The sequence below is a fragment of the Berghia stephanieae genome, chromosome 7, assembly GCF_034508935.2.
Source record: "Berghia stephanieae isolate SIO BIC M18660-M18661 chromosome 7, UCSD_Bste_1.3, whole genome shotgun sequence".
Taxonomy (NCBI): domain Eukaryota; kingdom Metazoa; phylum Mollusca; class Gastropoda; order Nudibranchia; family Aeolidiidae; genus Berghia; species Berghia stephanieae.
The window spans coordinates 320,943-333,442 of NC_088366.1; the positions used below are offsets into that span (position 1 = coordinate 320,943).

General features: G+C 38.1%; 1 protein-coding gene across 3 annotated transcripts in view; it reads right to left on the bottom strand.

Annotated features, from left to right (window-relative positions):
- LOC144976310 (GTP-binding protein RAD-like) overlaps window positions 1-12,500 on the bottom strand; it is a 116,611-nt gene that overhangs the window by 2,260 nt on the left and 101,851 nt on the right. The gene's annotated exons all lie outside the window — the stretch shown is intronic.

The window sequence follows — 12,500 nt, forward strand, 5'->3', positions numbered from 1 at the left end:
TATCTCTCTCTCTCTCTCTCTCTCTCTCTCTCTCTCTCTCTCTCTCTCTATCTATCTATCTATATATATATATATATATATATATATATATATATATATACATATATATATATATATATATATATATATATATATAGAGAGAGAGAGAGAGAGAGAGAGAGAGAGAGGTAAGAGAGAGACAGATAAGTAGATAGATAGACAGATAGATAAATATATAGATAGATAGACGGAGATATAGATAGATAAATAGATAGACTGAGAGATAGAAAAAAAATATATTGATATATATACAAACATTTCGAGAGAGAGAGAGAGAGAGAAAGAGAGAGAGAGAGCGAAAGAGAGAGAGAGAGAGAGAGAGAGATATGATATATATATATATATATATATATATATATATATATATATATATATATATATATATATATATAACAAAAATTAGTAATGGCAACTCAGCGTTCAAAAGCAGACAAGAAACCATATTATATTACATCATCACTGGACAACACTTAAAGTGCCAAAAGCAGAAATGCAATCACGTGATTCTAGTTTGAATGACCCTCTCTCGAAGCCATTCATTGGTCTTTATATCTATAAATATATAAAATCTTTTCGGATTTTTTTCCTAAAAAGTCGTCCAAAGCCGTAGAGCTTATCCAATTATCTGTGGCGTGAAATGGGAAGTGATAGTGACCATTCGTATCAAAACGATATGATGTCGAGATGGACTGGGTAAGGAAAATTCTATTTTTAGTTCCAACTCTGTAACGTTGCGTTAGTTTTTGTTCTTTATTGTGGAGACGAATGAGATCATGTGACATGTGATAATGGCGTTGTTAAGATGAATCTTAGTCGCATCGTCTCATTCGTCTGTAGTGTTTCATACATCCTGTTTTGTTGATAAAGGGAAAACCCGAAATGGATATTTTATCTGTTTTCACATATCTATTTGAAGCTTAGTCTACATTCAATTTTACATTGTTATTTATTTCTTCGAGATTCGAGCAGCCTTTACCTTATTGAACGGAGAAAAGGAAGACCCAAGAAAACGTGGCAGGTCACATCCACAGATAAACAACTGAAAAGTGTGTATGAAAGGTGCAAAACAAAGTAAACAAGAAAAATACAAGAAATGGTAATGATAGCACGTCTGACCGGTAATCAGAAGGTCTGAGGTTCGATCCCCAGTCGAGGTAGACTGATATTTTAGGGATGGTTGTTTTTTTCTTGTATTTTTTCTTTCTTGCTTTGTCTGGCACCTTTCATACACATTTGGTCAGATCTTTATCTTACACCAGTGCCTGCTCCTTAATTTCTTAATTTGATATTTGTTTTTGTTTTTTAAATGGACAGGTCTGGCGTTCTATGAGTTGATGGAGAAGGTCAGTGACCAAGATGAGTGGCAATGAATTTGAAGGCTGCATCCAGCCAGTCAACCCCCCCCCCCCCACCCCCTCACCCTAGCCCCAACGACCATCTGGTCGTCGGATTAAGTGAGTGAGAGAGTGAGTGAGTGAGTAAATGAATGAGTGATTGAGTGAAATAGGGAAGATATCGTGACCTTGTAGAGCGGATGTAGTTTGCTTTGAGCGGACTCCAAGTTCTTCGTCGGAAACCTTGTTGTGCCGTGCTCTGGAAAAAACCCACATTTTAAAATTTGGCCAGAAAACTCGTACTTCAAATATCGATCAATTTAAATGACTCTTATTTTGGCAAAAACTCTTAAACCCGGGACTTCGAAGTCATTTAAATCGATCGATATTTGAAGGACGAGTTTTCTGGCCAAATTTTAAAATGTGTGTTTATCCATAGAATGGCAGTGTTGTCCTTTGATTTCTTCTTTTCTTTTCAAGTGTCGATTACAGCTGTGTTCATTCCCGTCATTATAAGAATGGCTTCCTCTCGTCTCTTCAAAGCGCACATGTAGACTTTAATCATGTAGATAAATTCATGTATCCTTTATCGACGAGACAGATCTTTGGATTCAAATCGGTTCAATTTGTAAATTACGGACAGCGTGGCTCAGCGGTACGGGCTTTGTTTCGTACCCGAAAGGTACCGAGTTCGATTGAGCTTTGAGCTTTTTTATTATATATAGGTCAAGAAATCCATCTATTGAAAAATAATATGTTGTCGGGGGTGAGAGGGTAGGGCGTCTCCTCTTATAACAAAGGGAAGTAATGTCGAACATGCGCAGGGACGAAACTAAATATGTGACAAGTCCATTTGGGGTTTTCTTGGGTAAGACATTTTACATACATTACCCCACTCGACTCTGGTGAAAGCTTTCACATTGTAATGATCAGTGGAGAATATTGTAAGATTCTATCAATACAAAAAGGACGCTCAACAGTCTAATCGTACTGCATGTTATAAAAGTAATTAGATATATTTTTTAAAAACTGGGTATGAAACCGTGCTAGTCAAAACAAGAAAGAAAAATATAAGGAGAAAAAAAAATCTCAAAAAAAAACAAAAACACTATCTTGGTATAAACGAGTAAGGTCTTGGATTGGATTGGAGTGAATCCATTCCCGCACGTAAAGGGTTAACGATAATGGATTCTAAGAGCCACTTCAAAGAATCTATACTTCAATCACGAGGATTAAAGAAGACTTTTGAGCTAAAAAAGTGAAGTGTGTGTGTGTGTGTGTGTGTGTGTGTTTGTGTGTGTGTGGAAGGTGGGTGGGGGGGGGGGGGGGGGGGGGAGTGGGGTCCATAACCTGTGGCTAATTGTCTAGGTTAGGGCAGGGGTCAAGGACATCAACTCTTTGACTCTTGAGGACATCTTTCCTTGTTGTTTATATATATATATATATATATATATATATATATATATATATATATATATATATATATATATATATATATATATATATATATATATTATTATTATTATTTAAAATATTTACCACAATGTTTGAGACTGTCTCAAACATTGTGGTAAATATTTTAAATAATAATAATTCGCTCCATTACTGCATGTCGAGCACTTTTCGTACCATATTTGTATCAAACACGATTCAATATATATATATATATATATATATATATATATATATATATATATATATATATATATTTATTTATTTATTTATTTAAAAAGTGTTTTTTGCTTGGTTGGGGGGGGGGGATTGGGATGAGTGGGTGTGAAAGAATATCATCATCTTCTTTTCTTCTTCTTTTTCTTCTTCTTCTTCTTCTTCTTCTTCTTCTTCTTCTTCTTCTTCTTCTTCTCCTCCTCCTCCTTCTCCCACTCCCCCTCCTCCTCCTTCTCCCCCCCCTAATCATAATAATTTTGACTCTACTTTTTCATCTGTTTAATTCTGATGCACACAATTCTAACAACCAGAGTGGAGTAGGGATAATAATATATAGAGTGACATAAGCTTTGATGCTGGACTAAATAGATTCAATTTTTCCGTCTTTCCCACATAGATGATTTTGTCACAGACAAAGCCAACGTATACTCATTTGCAGGCGTGATCTTTCCAAATTGTTTTGGGCCAAAGAGTTGCCTATACGATTTGTACTGTTGTCTACAAATCCTTGAGCACCAACAGTCCCTCCTATATTAAAGACCTTCTAAACATATATGTCCTCAATAGAAACTTGAGGTCAAGCAATGACCAATCAATCCTTCTCAAACCTAAGCCATTGCCTAAAATAGGTGAAAAATCTTTTCAATTTTCGGCCCCCCATTTTGGAACTCTCTCCCATCACACGTGAGATGCTCGGATTCGTTGACAACGTTCAAATCTCGCTTAAAGCTTTATCTTTTGACGTCATAATGTTGGAATATTATTATCATATTTATATTCTGTCGTTGTTAAATTGAATTCGTATCATTTTCCCATCAAACTTGTCTTACTGTAATATGTTTTGTTTTATATCAATGTAAAGCGCTTAGAGCCCGTGACAACCGGGTAAAGCGCTATATAAATGCCATTTATTATTATTATTATTATTATTATTATTATTATTATTATTATTATTATTATTATTATTATTATTATTATTATTATTATTAGCCTTCAATAGTCGTGACGTCACTTCCCTCGTAATGACACATAGTAACTTAGTAACTGGTTCTAAACTATCGGAACAATGGCGGACGCCCTTATGAAATACTTCTCCGACGAGCATAAAAGTGTATCCAGCGGATAAAAACATTATAAATCTGATCATGCTCTGACTTTTATACATTCTGATCACATGACATGTGAAAAAGTTCTAGGCAGCATGAAGAATAAAAAGGACCGATTTTCTTGGTTTAGAACCAAGCTACTGGTTGCTGGACGGACGTGACATCAGACTATTGAATCCTCTTGTTGTCATGGCAATCCATTCAAACCAACGTACAATGTTGTCCATATTAAATCAAGTCCCATCACTGCGATCGGTTTTCATTTGAGCTTCTTGAGATTTTTTATAATGCGCAATATCCACTAAAGCGCTGGACAAGGGGTCCGTGACCAACACGTAACATATAGAACGAGACATGACGCCTGTTAGGTGATAATACAATTTTTTTCCCGACCTAAACAATGCTGTTAACTAACTTTACATCTTTTCACCCTTATATTGATATCTACATTTCTGACAAAGCGACAGGAATGAGGAGAGAGAGAGAGAGAGAGAGAGAGAGAGAGAGAGAGAGAGAGAGAGAGATAGAGAGAGAGGGGAGGGCTGGGAGTGGGGCCAATAACTAGAACGATAAAACATAATTACATAAATTAGAAATCTGATAGACGGCTGAGAAATATTTCATTATTTGTATAGAATTACTTAACACAAAACACTAAATTGAATATGAAAGAGTTCTCTCCCCTCGTTACTTTCTTGATCAGAGGGGGCGCTCTAGCGCTCTCATTATTTCTCGGCTTGTAACCTTTGAAACCCAAGACCTCTGCCATGCGTCAATTATTTATGTCTGGCATGAAAATAGATCTTTTTTTTTTCTTTTTTACTTTACCATGAAATATTCTTAAAGTGTTTCATGATTTTATTATTTTGGTCTGCGAGTTGCAAGCATCAGTTTAGTACGGCTATGTGGTCTTGTGGTAAGACACTCGCTTTCGGATCGAAAGGTCCTGGGCTTGAGCATCGCTCGGCGCATAGTTGAGTCCTTGGAAACGGTTCTTTACTCGCTTTAACTCACCGTCATCATCATAATAATTGCCTTTTTCACCCTGGGTCAGGGTAAAGGCCACAAACAGTTTCCATCCTTCTCTATCCTGAGCTACTTTTTTATGTCGTTCCATGTCTTATCACTTCTCTGTATATTGCTTCTTTAATTCTTATCTCTCTCACCGTACTCAGGTGTAAAATGAGTACCTGGCCGTTAACAGCGTTGTCTCTACTCGAAAAAATTGTAATATCGCCCGTCATCATCGCCATCATCACCACCACCACCATCATCATCATCATCATCATCACGACCACCACAACACGACTCCGTAAAGTTCCTCCATAACCAAATTGCCGACTAAACGGGACTTGTGGAAATCCAGCGACAAACGGCTAAAATTTGAAACCGTCGACAATTTTCCTAATGGCCCCGGACTGTCAAAGACTCGTTTTCACCCAGAGATGAAATATTTAGTTGATCCGACCCTAAAACTGTCAGTTGCTCTCTAAATCACCTTTCTGGGCTGTTTTTGTTTGATTTGTTTTGGGGGGTTTTTGGGTTTGTTTTTGTTTTTTTTACTAGAAAATAATGCTATCACATGTCGAAATTTTAGAGTAATCCCGACCTGTCTTAAATATGAGGTTGCAATTGTGATGATGATGATGATGATGATGATGATGATGATGATGATGATGATAATGATGATGATGATGATGATGATGATGATGATGATGATGATGATGATGATGATGATGATGATGATAATGACGACGATGATGATGATGATGATGATGATGATGATGATGATGATGATGATGATAATGATGATGATGATGATGATGATGATGATGATGATGATGATGATGATGATGGTGGTGGTGATGATGATAATGATGATGATGATGATGGTGATGATACTGATGATGGTGGTGGTGATGATGATGATGATGATGATGATGATGATGATGATGATGATGATGATGATGACTACGACGACGACGATAATGATGATGATGATGATGATGATGATGATGATGATGATGATGATGATGGTGATGGTGATGATGATGATGATGGTGATGATGATGATGATGATGATTGATGATGATGATGATGATGATGATGATGATGATGATGATGATGATGATGATGATGATGATGATAAAGACGACGAAAAAGAAGAAGAAAAAGAAGAGTTCAAAAATTTATTTAGACCTTTCCTACCCAAAAACCAATTTTTTTTCTCTGTGCTTTCCGATCCCTCTGTTTATTTAGGTGTAGATAAGCGGTATAAATTATTATTATTATTATTATTATTATTATTATTATTATTATTATTAGTAGTAGTAGTAGTAGTAGTAGTAGTAGTAGTAGTAGTAGTAGTAGTAGTAGTAGTAGTAGTAGTAGTAGTAGTAGCATCATTATTATCATTATTATATCATCATCATCATGAAATAATAATAATAATAATAATAATAATAATAATAATAATAATAATAATAATAATAATAATAATAATAATAATAATAATAATAATAATAATAAGGACTCAACTATGCGCCGCTCAGAGCGGAATTCAAACCATGAGACCCTCGGGTCCGAAAGGGAGTCGTACCAGAAGACCACCTGGCAACATCTCAATGAAGGCCAGGTGTATTCAAACTCTGTTCTGCTTTAAAATTAAATTTCAATCATCTACTTTTAGCAGGCGTTATGATACCGTCATAAGATTATCGGTCACATTTTTAACCGATGCCGTAGCACGAGGAGCTTGGAATATTTCTCTCAGAAAACTGATATCAAGATACTTAAATCTCCACCAAAGACGATATTTCGTTCGACATTATCAGACTGCATAAAGGCCATTGGTTGTACTTTTGACTGATATTGCAACATAAGGAGCTTGGAAGATTTTCCGATATCTGAGTCCGCCCCCCCCCCCCCCCCCTCAATCCCCCACCGCCTGCCTCATTCATTCTCAGAAAATATCAAAATATTTAAATCTCCTTCAAGTACGATGACAAGTGACGTGCTTTGATGTCTGATGTGAGGTTTTGGATGGAAAATCCCTGAATTTGATATCAAAGGCTCGGACAAAATAACTGGAAGACGCATTTTGTCTGTTTTAGGAGAAATAACAACGAATTACAATGTGACATAACACATCAAATGAGTATTATGTCAGATTGGTTTAAATGCTAAAGATATAAGATTAGAGGTATTTTAGCTCAATTGTTAGAACACTCGCTTCATAGGTAAATGGACCGAGGTTTATCCCGGGCGAGTCGATTTTTTACTTTTATTTGGGTGGGTGGGGGGGGGGGGGGGGTTCTGACCTCCTGACCAAGCAGCAGTGATAAGGTCACTGGGTCTGTTACAGCCTGGCTCAGTGGTATGGTCTTTGATTCGTACCTGAAAGATACCGAGTTCGACTACTCGCCGCATTGTGTGACCTTGAGCAAGTCACCTAGCCTTAGGCCATTTTGCGGCGCTGCACTGTGGCTGACGCCTGGGTTATTCCAGTCTTCCTTTGGAATAGACCCTGCACTGTGGCTGACGCCTGGGTTATTCTAGTCTTCCCTTGGAATAGACCCTGCACTGTGGCTGATGCCTGGGTTATTCCAGTCTTCCCTTGGAATAGACCCTGCACTGTGGCTGACGCCTGGGTTATTCCAGTCTTCCCTTGGAATAGACCATGCACTGTGGCTGACGCCTGGGTTTTTCCAGTCTTCCCTTGGAATAGACCCTGCACTGTGGCTGACGCCTGGGTTATTCCAGTCTTCCCTTGGAAGAGACCCTGCACTGTGGCTGACGCCTGGGTTATTCCAGTCTTCCCTTGGAATAGACCCTGCACTGTGGCTGACGCCTGGGTTATTCCAGTCTTCCCTTGGAATAGACCCTGCACTGTGGCTGACGCCTGGGTTATTCCAGTCTTCCCTTGGAATAGACCCTGCACTGTGGCTGACGCCTGGGTTATTCCAGTCTTCCCTTGGAATAGACCCTGCACTGTGGCTGACGCCTGGGTTATTCCAGTCTTCCCTTGGAATAGACCCTGCACTGTGGCTGACGCCTGGGTTATTCCAGTCTTCCCTTAGAATAGATCCTGAAGAAAAAAATCTCTTTGGGATGAATAGAGGGAATTTTATTATTTTATTATTAACATTGGTGTGTTTTTGGGGAAGAGGAATTGTAATACAGTACCATGCCTTAGGCGCCATGTCTCGTCCTCCATATTAAGTTGGCTAAGCATCCCTTGTAAAGCGATTTGAGCACGTTCAGTGGATATTGCGCTATATACATATTCCAGTCTTGTTTTTGACAAACACACTAACTCTCCTCTTAACTTTCTTTTTATTTATTTTTTTTTTCGTCTTCAAAACAAGATGCCACAGGTCAATTAGAATAGGGTGAAAACATTAGAAATGGCCATGAATGACCACCGGTCAGCGGTCATCCATCGGCTTAAGGCTGTGATGATGTTTGAAATGACCACCACAATACAATGACCCATCAGGCTATCGGGGAGATTCAAATTGACGAGTGAGTTTTGTGTTATAAATAGATTGCGTTTGACGTCACAGACTGCCTTCTCATGTTCTGTTTCCTTATTTATTTTTATTTCCTTTTTTTTGCTAGCCATACATATTCCGTGTTTTCTAGTCTAGGATAAACAGTTCGAGTCCCAAAGATTGGAATACAGATCTATTTAAAGCATTATTGAATAGGAATAAATATGACAGCCTTACAAATAACTGAATACTATTCACGGACCGTTTCGGGCTCAGAACGATTCATCAGGAACTAGATACTAATCACGGAACGTTTCGGGCTCAGAACGATTCATCAGGAACTAGATACTAATCACGGACCGTTTCGGGCTCAGAACGATTCATCAGGAACTAGATACTAATCACGGAACGTTTCGGGCTCAGAACGATTCATCAGGAACTAGATACTATTCACGGAACGTTTCGGGCTCAGAACGATTCATCAGAAACTAGATACTATTCACGGAACGTTTCGGGCTCAGAACGATTCATCAGAAACTAGATACTAATCAATGAACGTTTCGGGCTCAGAACGATTCATCAGGAACTAGATACTAATCACAGAACGTTTCGGGCCCAAAATATCTCTTCAGGCAAAAAATACTAATCATGGAACGTTTCCGGCTCAAAATATCTCTTCAGAAACTAAAGACGAATCATAGAACGTTTCGGGATCAAAATATCTCTTCAGAAACTAAAGATGAATCATGGGACGTTTCGGCCTCAAAATAATAATAAAGTAATAAAGTTTATTTGTATAGCGCCCAATCCCGTTCACAAAACAGCTATAGGCGCACAAAATTGTAAAACATCATTAAAAACATTTTTGTACACACACCCATTTATACAAGCGCACACACATACACACACAAACACACACACACACACCCTCACAAAGACACACACACATTCACCAAACCGTGCATATGCATACAGAGACAAAAAATATCTGCTAACATGAATTATTGAATAAAATCATATCAGGACATATAACAATAATGACGGATGAAGGGAGATTATAATATGTCATGTGAATTTTGATGTAACAAATGTATATCTTATTAAAATGTTTTATTTAATCTAGTGACATTCTCATAAGATGAGATTTGAATTTCTTTTTACAAGATGACTGGGAATCCACAACCCCGCTCCTAACACTGAATGGTAAAGAATTCCAGACAGCGGGAGCAGCATGAAAAATGTACGATCAGCATAGCTTAGATCCTTTTTAGGAACGCATAATCGAGATTGGGAGTTGGATCTTAAAGAGCGTGAGGTAGTGTAAACATTTATCAAATCTGATATATGGGCAGGAAAAGTTTCATTAATATGATTATAGCACATTACAGCAATTTTATATGTAATCCTAAATCTAACAGGGAGCCAATGTAAAGTCCAAAACATGGGTGTGGCATATCTCTTTAAGCACTAAATACGAATCATGGAACGTTTTGGGCTCAAAACACTGCTTCAGAAACAAAAACAAAGATACATAATGGCAGTCATTTTTACTTCTCCTAAAATCCATTTAGAAGGGAGACAACTGTCCTTACATGTCGAATCAAAGATTATGGAAAGTCATCGCCATCGATTATCTCCCCACAGGATGTACAAAAATCTGCTTTCATCGCGTCCATATGGATTGTATTTGAAGTATTATCTTTTCATTGGTTCTGTTGTTGGCTGAATGAAGAAGGGCTTTGAGCTCGAGACTTCCCGTGCTAAGTATTTTGTTCATTTTTTTTTTTTTTTTTGTGTTTTTGTTCTGGTGAACAAATTTTGGAACATTCTGTCGTCATAACTTGGAAAAGTCAGAAATCGGCGTCAGAAAATCTTATCATCCTATTTTTGTAGATTTTGGTATATCAATAACCACCCCCGCCTCCCCGCCTCCATCAGATGGCCCACCCACCCACCCACACACACACACACACACACACACACACACATACACACACACAAACATACGTCCACATACACGTCCACGTGTGACGTTGTTGTAAGGAGTGGGACGATAAATTATGTTGTTATGTACATGCAAACGAGATGTGTCCGTACTGTGGCCTGGTTTGTTTACAGATTGAAATGGGGCCTTGATATTTATAAGTTGAAGATGCTCGATAAGCGGTTGACGACGCCCTTTTCAATCATTTCAAAATGAAAAACATATTTTTAAAAATTAAATAAATAAATAAAATTCCCTTTATCCACCCCGTGACGTCACGTCCAGAAGTCGGGGGAGAAGTGGCTCAAGATAGAGCAGAGTTTGAAGCGACTTTTTGGGAGTCGTGTATACTCATACGGCAGAGTCACGATCTACCCGGCCAGGCGGAGTTGTCGTACCATTAAGGTCGTGGGTTCGAGTCCCCATCGCCGCCGCGAAGTTTTTATTCTCTATTGTCTTCTGACACTTTCCTGATCACTTCATTTTTTGTCATCATCCCCAAGGGGGAATTTGTAGTTAGGGTCTATTCCTGGAAAGACTGGAATAACCCAGGTGTCAGCAGCAGTTCAGCGCCGCAAAGTTAGTTAGGGCGAGGGGACTTGCTCAAGGCCACACAAGTCGAACTCGGTACCTTTTGGGTATGAAGCAATGACCGTATCGCTGAGCCACGCTGTCCCCATAGCTAACACAATCATGGCAACATTAAATAATTGCTATAGCGAAACGAAGCAACACCCTGAGCATTATGCAATATCCACTAAATGTACTCAAAGCGCTTTATCGTTCGTCCTAAGCCAACAGTAACAGTTAATATGAAGAATGAGATATCCCACAAGTAAAACGATGTTCCAATTTTTCGTACTTATTATTGCACAGCTCAGAACAGGACTTGAACCGTGGACCAATCCGAAGACGAGTGCCATAGCACCTGACCACAAATCTGATGCAATCAGTCAAATTCAATACGTTTACATTTGAATTGATGAATTTCCCACTCAATTTTATGTCCTGTAACCTTTCAGAACTCCGTCTTTACTTGAACGGCCATTAAAAAACTTTAAACAACTTCCGTTCATTACATTGATAGTCATTACTCCATACAGGGTCATTCAAGGTCATACTGCCAGTTTCTGACAAAACAACTCATTAATTTGGCCATAAATGTTGAAAATCAATAATCAATGAATTAAGATGACTCCCACCTTGCCAAAAATACCAATCCCGAGACTTCCTAAGGTTTAAGAATTTTTTACAAGTTGGGAGACATCTTAATGCATTGATTATTGAATTTTAACATTTCTGGCCGAAATTACGAAATATTTTTTTGGGTTACTTTCTTGTGAGATTTTGGCCATGTAGAATCGTGCCTAATCGTTGTCTAGACATGTTAATCTGGCAACCATTAGCTCATGTCGTAAAGTAAATATTCAGAACGTCAACAAACTCAATTTTTCTTAGCCGAAAAGTCAACATATTCAAAGTGAAATGCTAAGGACTAACTTTTTGTTGTCTCAAATCTTGAAGGAAACAACTAAAAAAAATCCTTTTAGACGGAATAAATTACAAGCTTGAAGCAAAAACTGTTGATTTTGTAACACATTTGACGTAGTTATTGATGTGTCCATAGACATGGGACACAAGATGGACATTGTAACACATTTGACGTAGTTATTGATGTGTCCATAGACAGGGGACACAAGATGGACATTGTAACACATTTGACGTAGTTATTGATGTGTCCATAGACAGGGGACACAAGATGGACATTGTAACACATCTGACGTAGTTATTGATGTGTCCATAGACAGGGGACACAAGATGGACATTATAACACATCTAACGTAGTTATTGATGTGTCCATTGACAGGGGACACAA